Source organism: Anopheles ziemanni, chromosome 3 (genome assembly GCF_943734765.1).
Source record: "Anopheles ziemanni chromosome 3, idAnoZiCoDA_A2_x.2, whole genome shotgun sequence".
Classification (NCBI taxonomy): domain Eukaryota; kingdom Metazoa; phylum Arthropoda; class Insecta; order Diptera; family Culicidae; genus Anopheles; species Anopheles ziemanni.
The window spans coordinates 74,617,041-74,630,670 of record NC_080706.1 but is presented as its reverse complement, the minus strand read 5'-3'; positions in this window follow the sequence as shown (position 1 = coordinate 74,630,670).

Here is a 13,630-nt window from a genome sequence, read left to right as displayed (position 1 = left end):
CGAAACGCCTTCACGAACGCCAGCCACTCAATATTCTCTTGGATCTCAAGACATGACCTATTTCAGAGCGGATTTTGTAAATTCTTAACGGAGCAGCAGGACGACGAATACCGTGGGTGTTAGTTGATGCTTTTCAAAAGGTCGGAAATCCCTGCACACCGCCTTGGATGTACTCCAGCAGAGTTTCTCGGACCGGAGAAATGACCTGCCAAGAGCCACCCAAAACGATAGCGACGAACGACGAAGACGACGGTGGTGCTGCATTGCTTCCTCTGTTTTTTTTTGTGCTTCGAAAGCATACTTGTCATTCACCCCCGGAAGTCAGTCCTGCGGAGCTCAGGGCAACACATATACGATCGGAGCAGAAGCGGAGAGTGGTGTGACAAGCGTTGACTGATGCGAAGGGAAGCTGTTTAGAAATTAGAGAAAAAAGCGACATTGACGTGCGATTCGATGTGACTTACCGAAAAATTTTGTAGACCTCGTAGACATTAGACTAGACCAGCGGGACATATCAGGAGATTGTTTTTCATTTCATATTTCGAATGGGCAAGCTCGGACGACACTCGGAAGCTACTCCAAAGACGATTGTAATGAGCTGCAGTAATTGTAACCATAACCGGCATATCGTTGAACGGTGACAGTCAAGCGAAATATACTCTCATTATTTATACCATCGAACATGTTGTTGGGAAGCTGTTTTATTATTAGCAGATCTAAGAAAAACAAATCTGTGAACTAATGAATGTTACCACTATTGCAAAGCGATCAGAAATGTTTAAAAATCTTTGGAAGTTATTCAAAAATGGTTGAAGGGCCGTTTTCTTACTTCCGCGCTTATTTGAACAGTTTTCCACATTCCAATAATTTCCTTTTTTTATAATAGGTGCGTTTTAGAGCAAGTCCTGACTCGCAATTGCGAATTATAAGTTTTCGATTAATCGAATCGAATTCGAGATCGAATTCTTCCAGTTTCATAGAAATCTTGCAATTAATGTAATTCCAAATCAAAAACTTTTTTTTTCAAACTTCTAACGGTTTACCACCCAACCGAAACGTGCGTTTTGAATTTTCAAATTCAAAATTCAAAATTCAAATAATTCTTGAGCGCCTAAAGGTATGTAATACACACGACACGGTTGTGATAGATAAACTTCACATTTTCGTTGAGTTGTTGGTTGTTGTTGGTTGTTTCAAAATTAACGAAACTATGCACACCTTTACGGACTCCCTTTGACTAAGACAATTTTTCTATTTTCGATTACACGTGAGCTGCACATATTTACGCCATAAAACTGAACCTTATCAATCTCACCTGAACCGACATAATTATAAACCTTTTGGTGGAGATTAATGTGTCGAAAAATCATGGTACTCGTTTTCATTTGTAATATTTCTATTTTCGTATTAAAATTTGAACAATCATCGCTCACCATTTGTATTTTGATTGAAAACCTTGATATTGAAATCTCTGATATGCACTTTAAATTTACAATTCATTTTGTGCAAGAACAACCAGTTTTGTTTTGTTTTAACAGTATATTACAATTTAAGCAAGTTTCTATTCAATTCGCTTGGTGTAATACGTTAGGATGATTATAAACAATGGTGAAAATGTCGAAGAAATTATCTATTCCTCGTCTCCTCATGTCGATTGCTTCCGATTCCGTCGGTAAGCAATCAATCAACGGTTCACGTTGTTCCCTTGTGTGGGGTGTAAATTTTCCACCAAGACACTCCAGGTTTCCCTCCAACAGGAAGATAGTTCCAGGAATTGTCTTGCAGGAGATTTCACCTCTTCTCTCCACCTGCAAACTCTCTCATACGGTCTTCCCCGTTGACACACATGCTGCGAGTCGCTGTTTAAGGAAAACGGTTTCCCACGGTGCTTCCCGCATGTCTGTGCAGGATTTCTACCGCATCGGAAAACGCAGCGGCACGCAGCAACATTCGCGCCGATGATGCACGAGATCGGCACTAGATCGGACCACGCTAGCACCATGGCATCAGTGATTCAATAGATGTACTAGCATAACGACATGCGAGCACCCCTGAGGGCCGGTTTTCGGTTTGCCGCGAAGAGCTAGTTAAAAGATGTACACACACAAGAAAAAAAAACTGATCTAAAAGAAAATCAAAGACCAGCGCGCCAGAAATAAGGGTGGGTATGGAAAGGCAGGGAGAAGGTAAGGAGAGAAAAGCGTTGGTCCAAAACCGCAACCGCAACGATGGCACAAAACGGCGGCTTGCGACGACTCGGTGATAATGAAGGCGATCGCAAGGAAAATGCATTATGCTGCGATCGCAGGAGAAAAGCTGCGTACAAAAAAGCCACACCAGCTTTTGACCGTTACAGACCGAAGAAAGGCAGAAGAACCAGGCACGAGGGGGAGGAAAGTGCTGACAATACGTTTGCCGCATTGCATCACATCGAGCTGCTCGTCGGAAGACGTGGAAAGGTAAAGTGAAATAAAATAAACGAGAAGTTCTGCGCGCGTCGATGGCGATCCTGGAAGGAAGAAAAGTTTTCTCACACATCGAGTAAAATAAGTGCATAAAATTACGCCAGTGACGAACAGGCCGAGGTCCGGGCTGGTCGTTGGAAATGTGATTTACCGCAATCGCGGTATGGTTTCGCTGTTGCACTTGGAAGTTTGCGCGAAATGCATTCTGAAGCGTCTGTTGCTACGCAGGGCGGTTGATACGTTTTTTCCTTCGACTGGTTTCAGAAAACTTAACGCTAACAGGGAGGAACTGATTGACGGCACGGGCGTTGGTAAGCGTGCAAGTAAATTTAAAAATATTTTCGCATCATGTCATGCACCAAATTAAAAATTGTCAAAGGTGTTTAATAAAAATATATTCATTCGAGAGGAGCACAATTCGTGTCTTCTACCTTCTATTTAGTTTTTCTGTAGCTCACTGTTCGATCATTATCAATCGTGTACAGCTTCTTCTGGCTGCTTCAACAAATATGATCCTAGGAAAGTGGTAATTAAAGCTAACCCTGATTGCTCGGGGGTATTCGATTCCTGTTCATTAAATGACTACAAACCCTCGGGGATGGGTGGAATACATTGTAAATCTAGGATTTCTTGTTTTTTGCTCCGTTTAAAAACACATTGTTGACGGATGACAACGCACCAGGGAGATGAAATTAATTATGATTTGTTGATGCAAACTTAATTAGAGAAAAATGTGACGATTTAGTTTCGCAATACACCTTTCTTTATGATTGCAATGATAGTTTTATTTCTGTTTTCTATTTTTTATTGCTCTTATCACTAGTACCTTGTATGTTTATAGTGTTTTTGTTTATTTATGTAACGTTTTCTATATGTGATCATTGCTGTTTTTATTATTTATCAGCAAAGTTACTGATGTACACTGATGACGTTAAACTTTTCTAGTTAATAAGTTGCGTAACCAATTATGATACCTTTCAGCATAGTTTAGAAAAGTTTATCGACTGACTGTGACTGCAATTTTTAAAGTCATTTGCGTTCAAAAACTTTTTTCTTCAACGTTTTGTCTCACTACTTACAATATTAGAGCTGCTTTTAATGACCCTTGAAATCTATTTATTGCATTTTTGTAAACTCGATCATAGAATACAGTTCTGTGGTGTGAAGTCCAAGTGTCGCGTATTGGACAATTCGCTGTGAAACTATCAGAGGCGGATCTACCTATGATGGAACTGAGGGGCTGCGGGGGGTCCAGAGTTTAACAGGGCCCCGGGCTGAAAACCTAAGCAACCATCGATATTATTGATCACTTATATTTTTCACGTTTGGGTTCGGACAGCGAGCGAGATCCAACATAATTTTTTTAGTTAGATTTTTGTTATACTTTGATATTGTAAATTTCCACATTTGTAGCTTTGGTAAAATATGTTTGCTTTTAATTGTTTCGGTCTAATCTTTCCCTTTTTTGGGGGTGCCCATGGCGCAGCGGTAGCGCGAGGAAACACCACACCGCAGGTGTGGGATCGAATCTCGAGTCTGGCACCCTCCGGTATTACGAACGGCTGACCACCGATCTATAATATACCGTCTTTCGGTCACACAAACTCTCTTCGGAGAGAGGCCTTGTCCCACTAGGGGATGTAGTGCCATGTAAAAAAAAAAAAAAATTTCCCTTTGGAGTGCATACAATTTATTTTCCTCGTCCAAATCAATTACAGGACATAGTAATTGGAGTGTGATTTCAAATATGTTGCAAAAGATCAATGGTAATTATTTGCACTTTCCGTAAAATATCCTTCATTAACAAAAGTATAGGTTTAGACGAGGAAAAGAGAATGACATTTTTGGACAAAGATTAAAAGAAATTTAAAACCGCAGTTTTCAATAGAAAATTGTTATGTTGGATCAGTTGACAATAACCAACAAGATTCACCTAATTTATTTTTTCAGGTTGGGGTTTTGTCACTTCTTTAGATTGCATAGGTGAATATGATAATTGTTTACAGCTACATATGAAACAACAATAAAATAGTCGATAAGGTAATCTCATAACATCTTATTGTTGATGAATTTATAAAAATAATTTAACGTTGAATCCGAATCGAAATCCAATCTGAAATTATAATACAAATGAAAGTGGCTTTAAACTATAGTATAATTATTTATCTAAACTTAAATATCATCTGCAACTTTAAAACGAATAACGTGGTATCCTTTCTATCTTCTTCTTCTTGGCGTAACGACCTTGTTGGTCGTATCCGAATAGTAACGACATACCGTTTTCTACTAGGGATTGAAACACTAGAAACAAGAAGAAAAAAGGTCTCAGAGATGTTTATACAGAAACTGTTAAAAGCCTGCTGAATCTGGCATTACTCTTTGCTGATGACAGCGCATACAGAAGTTCTGTATCAGTAGATGGATCCTTACTAGATCAAGTCCCATAATTTGCCATTACGTGTGGTAGTCACTCCCCACACAACACATATGCATGTAAATCGAATATCAATTTGAAATAATCGTACTTCTATGCAATATGATTGAATCGTAAATGATGCTAAAATAATGCCTATACGTACAAAAGTGGAGGCGCTAACCGTACATTGTTCAAAATGTATATGTTTAGTCGTATATTTTCTAAGTCGGCATCATATACGACTTACGATATACATCAGCCGGACATTGCTCGTTTATCTATACGTATGCATAAAGAAAATCGTATTACATTCTTAATCGGCATCATATGGAACAAAGAATATACATTGCTCGTACATTATCTATGCTTACTGCGATTCCGATTCGAAAAATGCTAATATGTGATTCAATTTCTTCAACTTAATACGACTTCGTGTTGTGTGGGTCTGCCTTGTCCAAACCCCATAGAGGCTAACACGTGTTTTCAAATAAATTTAGAAATAAATGAGTAACATAATGCTAGAAAAAGGATTTTTTTTAATAGAAAAAACGATAATGTGAGTGTTTTTAAATTATCTATGAATTAAGCGATATGAAAAAGTATTAAGAAAGCAGCAATTTAGAAAAAATGAAAAATGTTCTAATTTGTTATAGATCTCTTATTGCAATTGAAACTTTCAGCTAAACTGTAGAATCTTGTGAGACATTAGGATGATTTCATTGTTTTTCGAACTCAGTTATTGTTTTCAATGCGTTGCGATGAAATACACAAAATGTTTTAAATTTACTTTATGTTTAAAAATGTTTTAAATTGCTTTGAATGTGCTTAAAATCTACAGTCTATGTGTTTAATCTACTAAGCCAATATGACACACTCTTATTCTACTTATTTCCTCTAAGAGTAAAAAATTAAAATTCAAAATTATTTGGCTTGAAGTTATTGATTTCATTTTCTGTCTCATAAACTATCTAAACTACAGCTTCTACGTTTCATATATTTTCACCGAAGGCTTATCTGGTTCCGTAATGTACCGTTTCCGTCGGTATCGCACCGTCGCATGGTCAACGGCGTAAAAAAGAGAAAATGTCCGTCAGACCTAAGTCATAACGATCGTCACCATCGCCATCGGCATCATTATCGTCATGATCATCGCCATCATCAACACCATCACGTTGCCACGATGTCTCACAAGAAACACACGTTTTTCCTTGTTTTCCCACCGTTGTTCGCAAACCTTCCCAGGAGCGGGCCCTCGGGAAGGGAGGTCCACATATTTCCACATTTCCCCCGGGGGAAAAAAGAAAAAACCGAGTCCCATAAAGCCCCACACCGTAGGACTTTGGGACGGGTGCCGGAGGGACGGCAAATGAGTTCGTGGTAGAATTCAGTTCGGTGAAAGCCCTCGGGCCGACCGTTGGTTTGTTGGTGGTATTTTCGTTCGCCGCTGTCCGGGCAAGGAATCCTCCCGGGCAAACGTGAGCTGCATGTCACCCACGGGCGTAAGTTTGCAGCAAGTGCGGCCAGCCTCCAGAGGCTGGAAAAGAAAAGCCCGAGGCCTGGAGGCTAAAAATTGTAGCCCGCACGCCTTCCTCGCCACGTCACTGCTGGACATCTATCGATCTTCGGCAGGCAGCTTGTCTTAGCCGCCCGTCCCTTTACCCTTGCCGGCTTTCCATCTTCCTCGTGGCGGGGAAAGCTCCGGTGCGCGCTGCAAGACAACCTGGCGACACAAATTCGTGACGCTGCCTTCTATGGCGAAAAATGCACGCTCCCGCGCGGTGCTCGAGCGGGGAAAAGCGGCTGGCCGTTGGGGAAAAACGGGAACTGATCGTTGGCAGGTGACGTGCATTAAATAATTTAATAGCTCGAGTGCTGCCAAAGCGAGGAGGAGGATTTTTCTCGGGAAGCGAATGGTTACCTTTGTTTGCTGAAATTTCTTTTCCACAAATAAAACCACTCGTCCTCGCGGGCATAAATTAATGAAAAACAGCGGTCCACGAGTAAAAACCGAACTGCCGAACGAAGCGAAAACAATTCGACGTAAAATTTGAAAATTCCTCCAACTTTATGACAGGTCAAGTCAAAATACGGGCCGAGAAGAAAACGGTCGTACGCGGGGTCATGCTCCCCGGGGGTGTGGCCGGTTTCGGGGAAAAAGAAAGGACCCATGCTGCATCAAGCAATGCACCGCATCCCATCGTTCCGCTTCTTTCACCGTGGAAAAGATGTGTGGGAGATCGGGTGAAAAACAACGTCCAAAGGACGGCGCGGAATGAAGTGGAATTTATAATTGCGTGTGATAAATGCGAACGGATCTGGTACGATAGCGTACGCCCTGGCAGCGTGCGTTGCCGGTTGGAATAATAATCAGGCCGCCACCGTTCTGGACCGGTTAACCGAAGGCTGGTTAACCATCTCCCGTGCGGGATGGTGCGTTTTGAAATAAATCAAAAACCAAAAATCACCGATCGCGAGGATCGGTTCGGTTTGGGGTCCGGGAGAGGGTTCCCATATTGCATCGAATGCGGTCGAGTGGTCGGGGTAGCGGAACCGGGTCGCTGAACCGTGGGCAAGGATGTCCTGCGCACTCTTAATGATGGGAACAGTCGATTGAACCCTCGGAGGCGGAGATGTCGCTACACGTCAGTACTTTAATGAGCAGCCGCAATTGAATGTAATTAACGGTTGTACCCGGTAGGGAAGGGAGGGTGAAGAGTGGTGCATGGTGCAGAACGCATCGGTGTCGGTGCAATGTTTGATTGCAATCGATCCATCAATCGTATTGACAGGGTTCTCGCTAGAAGTGTGTTGAATTGATCATAACTATAAATTGCCTTATCCCTGATAGCAGCGGTACAACGGTGTACTTCGTGAATTGCTTTCCAATTGCTATCTTTAAAACGGCTTTAGAGCTTGAATTACATAAAATTTGTTAAATTAATTACACATTTTCTATGACAAAGTAAGCTATAAGCTAGATTTTTGTAATTCCGATTCACATTTATGAATCCCCATGTAAAAAAGCAGAAAAGTAAAGCCCATCAAAATGGAACAAATGAGAATAGAGACCTCTCACCTATTTTTGGACTTTAGATCCACGTCAATGAAAGAATGATGAAGATTCTTGAAAGATTATTGAAAGATTAATGAAAATTCATTATGATTTCGAAAGATTTATTAATGTTTTAAAAAATAAAAGATTCATTAATCAATCAGAATTAATCTTAGGTTACAGATTCATATCTCAACTAAAGATTGTTAAAGTATAACACTTTTATAAACTAAACCAATATCCTGATTTGAGTTTGCTTAAAATTTCATCAGTCTATTTTATAAACAACTTAGAATTGAAAACAGGTCAACAATTGAATAATGCGCACAACAGTTGATAATCTGTAGATTTTTTTTACAGAAAAGAATCTCATACAAATCATCAAGTCTTATTTGCAAAGTCGGGGTTAAAAGACATGGCAAATAGTGGCTGGAACACATATTTCAATAAATTAAGCAACATTCCGAGAGCACACATCGCATCTTCTGTACAAGTCGGGTTTTGAAAATGTTGCACTTTCTTTTATTTTGAGCATTCAGAACCGTCTAAGGTACTTTATTTAAAAAAATTGTTGATTGCATCAATCACCAATTCTATTCACTTCTCTGTGAGGTCTTGATAAGATAAGTAAAACGATAGGAACGATGTCAAAAGAGTGTACCCTTTAGAGCTTTTGAAACCAATACAATATATTCTTGGTTGCAGAGTTTTTTGCAATATATTTCCTATTGCTCAATGTCCGAGCAATCTGATCAGCATTTACATGCTTCTCGTGTTTACGGGGAATCATGTTTCTGCCGGCAATATCTGACGATTAGCACTTTTGGCTCGAGGAAAACTCACCAAATGTGTCGTTTAGAAATGCCTTGTTTGGCGACAAACCCACCCAGCACGAAAACAAACACCGTCGGAAAGCTGCCCAATTAGGCAAGACGGTCTTTCGCCATGATATTTCTGGCGCCGTGTTTTTTTTTCCTGCTATGAATTTTGTTTTACTAGAAACGGAGGATAGGTTTAGATGACGAAAAGTTTTTTTCAAGAGGTTACATTACAGCGTTGATTCATCTGGCTCGCGGGCTTTGAGTAATATTTCCTCTGGGTGGCTTTTTTATTAACACTTTTCAATCAATTTAGCAAAACAACTCACCCGTAGAATTGTAATAAGTGATAATTGTTTGTGAAATGAATTTGTTTTTCGGTAAAACGGTTTGGTGACTGGTAAAATTTGGCGCTGTGTGAGGTCCGATAGATTAGCGAGAGAAGGAAACGGCGATGAATCATTAGGTGTTGATTGTTTCACCCTCGGATAGTAATCATTTTGAACCTTCCGTTCAAACATCGAGTTTGAAAATAGTTTGCATGTTATATGTTAAATTTGTTTCTCAAAATAAAACTTTATCGTGTTTGTTGGAAGAATTTAAATCCCATCGCAAAAATGATCTGCTTAATTATTCCACACCATCTACTTCCTGTCGAACGCTCTATGTTTGGAAGGTATCGTTTCCCTTAGGTAGGTTTTTGTTTCCTTATCCACCTGCAGACGGTTTGTATCGAATCAGTGTTGAGTTTTGTTTCTGTCGATTGCATAGAGGGCATTGGAAAGAACGGGAAATTTCTTTCTTCCTACATTTCCTTCCTTGTTTTTCTTCTTTTGGAGTAAAAGTAGGCTCCACGGGTTACGCTTCCGGGTCAGATCCCTCACCGCGGGTGGAGCAAAGCGGAAAGGGCCGAACGGAACCCGACCGCTTGATCCGGTGCGAAAACAATGAAATTGTTTAATCACCCAACGGGAATCGATCATATGGTAATCACCACGTGTTGCGCCGTTGCGTTTCGCAATTGTTCTCGCGAGCGGCGGCCACCTTCCGTGTCCGCGTTTTCTGCTGCCCGACAGGCCGGAAAGCCGACAGTTTGTCGTCGATTGTCAATCACGTCGTCGCCGTTTGATTGCCGGAACTTTGCGACAAGAGCCGGAGGTGGCCGGAGGTGTACCTCAACCACGCATTTTATATGCAAATCCAATTGCGCCACGGGGGAAACCAAACAGAACCGAGAAGAAAACACAATGTTTTCCTCCTTCCACACAATCGCAGGGGATCCGAAGGGGGGACTGGGGGCCAATTGTGCAGTCAGTAATCGACTAACGGCAAGTGGCAAGTTCAGTGGAGGTATATCGAATCGCCGGGAGCCTACGGGGAACGGAAATGGGCTTGGGCTAGTGATTTTTGATTGAAGAGTTTCCGTTCCGGAGCGGATATTTGATTTTTGTGTTTTCTATACACCGGTGCGTTTATTGAGATATACGAGTCCAAGAAAGGCCAAATGTCATTGTCCGATTTTTTTTTCACGTGGTGGAATATCCTCACGACGCGATGAAAGGTGAGCTAATTTTTCCGAACAAGAATAACTGTTTTCTTGTTTTCTGTGTTTATAAATGGAAGTGTGTGAAAGTTTATTTGAATATTTGAAAATAGGTTATGGTACACCCAAATTAGGCTAATTGTTTTTTAAATTAAATTAATGTCTCCATCAATTAATAATTAACTTACATAATGACAGTTATGATTGATTTGTCTTTCCTTAGCATTCTTCGATTTTTGTGAAGTGAGCTTAAAGATTTCTTGTGTATTGAGATTTACTGTTTTCCCATATTACATTTGAACTTTGAAATTCATTTTTCAAAATTCAAAATTTCATAATATGGAATGTATTTATTTGAACATAGAACATTTGTTCAAACATATTTTAATAATTTCGTCTGCTCAAAACATCATATCGATAACAAAAAAGATAGAAATACTCTTGATTTTGAGTACGTATGAAAAAAGTTTAATGAATAAATGATGATACTGGTATTGATAAACTGATAAACTGCAAAATCTCTAAAAATATGCACCTTTAGATGAACACAATATTCAAATAAAAATATTCAAAATCTTTTAATTGAACAGTGGGTGGATTCTTCTTATTCATCTCCAAGCAACTAGAGAGAATCATCCAAGTCAAATTAAAACCTACAAACCGTTGTTAATAAGTATTGACTTTTCATAAGTTTTTCCTAGACTGAGCGGGTAAAAAGAAACTGTTCCAAACGTTTTTTCTCCAACTATGTAATGCACACCATTGGAAACAATTGAGGTAAACGTCTTTGATTGTTGCATATAATGATTTGTATAAATAGAAATGTAAGAATGTTTCACTTTGGTGTGTTTTAAACTGACATTTCTCATGGAATTAAAAAAAGATCAAATTATTTCATTGTTTTATAAACAGCATATGAAGTGATAGATGACTATCCTGCTACATTTCTTACACCAAGGTTAATGTTTAAATTAACGGAAATTGTTCAGAAAATTAAATAATGAAGATAAGGTTTCCTAGCATTTGGTTCAGTAAATATGTTTCTTTTGATAAACGTTTGCTTGTATTGCCTCACGTGCTGTGCCCTCGATCGGGCGTTGATATCGATATGATCGCACCCTTATCGATAGTGCCAAATCAATGAGAGCCAATCAAAGGCCGGCATTGTAAGCTTACCTGCGATTTTGTCCAGTCCGTGTGATCGCTTCGAAGGGGTAAGTTTTCCATCGATCGATTCGTCGATTGCTGGCCCTGGAGCAGTACAAGCACCATTGGAGCTTACGCTGGAGGGAGACAGCATGCGGGTCCGTTTCTAAAAATAGGCGTAACTACCAAACTTGTGGCTGTTGATCGCGTGCAGTGGTTCATATGTTGGGGAAATCGTTTCAAGTGTACATACACGTACGGTTAGGGGAAATGGAAAGCTTTAAACAGCGTGTGTGAGTGTGTAGATTGCTTGGATACCGAAGCTCCCCAGCGCACATGATCGTGTAACAAACCACGATCGCGAAGGTGTAAGAGACTGTGACTGTGCAGAAGGAAGAAAAGAGATGCAAACCGTTGAACGCACCGAGGTTTCGCGTACGCACGATCGCGAGCTCCCGGGGCCGATCCCCAAAACCGAAGATTTCCGAGAAACGCGAGCACGCGGATCGCACCAACACACCCCCACATTGGGGTGGCTAGATCGCGAATCGTACGAGCATGTGCTCCGCACAGCATCTCCGCCGTCGCCGCCGTGGGGTGCCCTTTTGGGGATGATCCGCGGGCGGTGGACACTACACATACGCACCCGAGCGCGCCCGCACACGCACACAGGCGCACCGCGCGGCAAACCCGCGATCGGGGCTCGCGCTCGCTCGGCTTGATATTATTTTATTTTCGTAATTTTATTATATCGACAGTGGTCAGCTGGAATCATATGTCGAATGTTGGCAGGTTCACGCGGTGCGCTTCCCGGTCTGGCTCGGCAGTGAACGTTTGTCGATTGGTCGTTTTGGGCGGTTTTTTGATCGTTTTTGGTTAGGCGCCCCCCAGACCTAGTCTTGTTGTGCTGCTGCTGCTGCAAACGTATCCGGAGTTTAAGTCCTACGCTGCCTGCCTTTTTGTTTTTCTTTTCTGTGTGGACCCGCTTACCCATACCTGCCTGCCCGTGCTGATCGTGCCGATCGGCGAACGTGAAGTGATTCGCCTGTTCGTTTTCCTCGATCCTGTCCTGCGTCCGGCTGGCGCTACTGATGCGACCGCGTGTGCTGTTTTTCGTGAGGTTTTCGTGAGTCGCGTGTCGCCCGTAGTACGCAGACGGTACAGCGGATTCGCGACCACCTGCTGCGCTCTTTGGCTGGCAACAGGAGTAGCCTTCGTCCAGAGCGTCAAACAAGTGTGCCAGTGCAAGGACTTTGACAAAAACTGTCCGATCGGGAGAAAGTGTACGAGTTAAAGGCAATCCTTCAGGCAACCGACGGGATAAAATCAGGAAACACTCCCATTGTGAAATGGTGTTTGGTGTTGCAAGTAAATCTAGTGAACGGTTACGAATGCGAACCTCTGGTAAAACATCCCAGCTGAAAAGATAATTGAAAAGAAAAAACGTACCAAAGATAAGTGAAGAAGGTTTCCTTAAACAAAAATCATTCGCACTCGAAGAAGAGAAAAAATTAAAAAATATCAAACAAACATCATCGGTTCGTGGAATATAAAAATTCAAGTGGAATCATAAAACCTGTAGCAGATCATCGTACATGCCGGAAAAATCATCGCCGTGGAAAATCGCTGTGCTGCATGCTGTGAATCATCGAGGGAAACCGGAGCTCATCGAGTCATCGAAGCTGACGCCGCTGCTGACGAATCGAGATTTTTTTTAGGAGAGAAGCAGCCGTAGACGCTGCGAGTTGCTGCATTTGCTGAGGTTCCCGTAGGTGCTGAAGTTGCTGAAGCTGTTGCTGTTGAAGCTGCGTTGCCGTTTCCAGTTTGCCGTACCGGATCATCATCATCGTCGTCGTAGTCGTCGTCATCGTCGTCATCGTGTACCGTCGCCAACGAATTTCATCCGTGTCAGCATCCGATTTCGTCCTGTGCCGGCGAATCTAACATCCATCTAATCACCCTGTGCCACGAACAAAACACACCACACCGCACACCACCACACACCGTTCCGCTTTCCGTAAGCGCCCGCAAGGTACTCACTTCATTTGCTTGCCGGCCGTTCATCAGCTGTCAAACGTCAAAAACCGGCCGCGCTCGCGACCTTTCAGAACGGCGTTTGTTTTGCCTTCAGTTGTTTCGCGGAACTGGCGGATCCCGACGTGGGATTTCGCTTATCGACGGCCCGTTTGT